The sequence below is a fragment of the Tiliqua scincoides genome, chromosome 3 (assembly GCF_035046505.1).
Source record: "Tiliqua scincoides isolate rTilSci1 chromosome 3, rTilSci1.hap2, whole genome shotgun sequence".
Classification (NCBI taxonomy): domain Eukaryota; kingdom Metazoa; phylum Chordata; class Lepidosauria; order Squamata; family Scincidae; genus Tiliqua; species Tiliqua scincoides.
In genome coordinates, this window is record NC_089823.1 from 37,296,301 (window position 1) to 37,297,122 (window position 822).

The 822-nt window shown below is 48.7% G+C and overlaps 1 pseudogene; it reads left to right on the forward strand.

Moving 5' to 3' along the window:
* Nucleotides 1-379: 379 nt before the first annotated feature.
* Nucleotides 380-496, forward strand: LOC136646649 (5S ribosomal RNA; annotated as a pseudogene).
* The last annotated feature ends 326 nt before the right edge of the window (nucleotides 497-822 follow it).

Sequence of the window (822 nt, forward strand, 5' to 3'; positions counted from 1 at the left end):
CTGCACCTCGTTTTCTCTTACACCAGTTTGGAAAGAACGGCAATTGTACCAGCCAACAAACGATAGGATAGACCACCTCATTCCGTGGTATTGCTGAGGTTTGCTTGGTTACTCATGACTTACAGATAATTTATATTCAACTGTTCAATTCATATTCAGATATTCAACTGGCTGAAACAGGGAAAGAGGAAGTGTTTGATAAAATGGTCAATTTTCATTTGAATATTTGAAGCCCATACTAATGGCCAATAGCCCAGTCCTATCCATCTCCCCTCATGGCGATGCAACAGCACCAGTTTGATGGCTGATGCTTCCTATGGAGGAGTTTCGGCCTCCAAAGGCTTCTCTAAGGAAAGGAAACATTTGTTCTCTTTACTTGGAATAAGCCCTTGCTTACCCTGCACATGCCCAATCTTGTCTGACCTTGGAAGCTAAGCAGGGTCAGGCCTGGTTACTTGGATGGGAGACCGCCTGGGAATACCAGGTGCTGTATTCCCATCCCATCCCATCATGTTGATGGGACTATGGCTTATACCATAGTCTTTCGAGACTGAAGGTTGCCAACCAGCCTGGTGGGTCAATTAGGACCTGAGCCAGAGATATTTTTGGTGCACGTCTTTGTGGACCCATGAAGGTGGACTGGGCTTGGCAAGGGGGTTAGGTTTTGGTGGGTGCTGCCACTGTTGACGCTATCCACTTTCCTGGCCCAATCCACTGTCTTCCCTGTCCCTGTCACCACCCCATTCCACCTACCCTCACCCCATTCCACCCCCTCCCTGCCTTCTTCCTCGCCCCTGCATAATCCTACATGGGAGAGTGGGC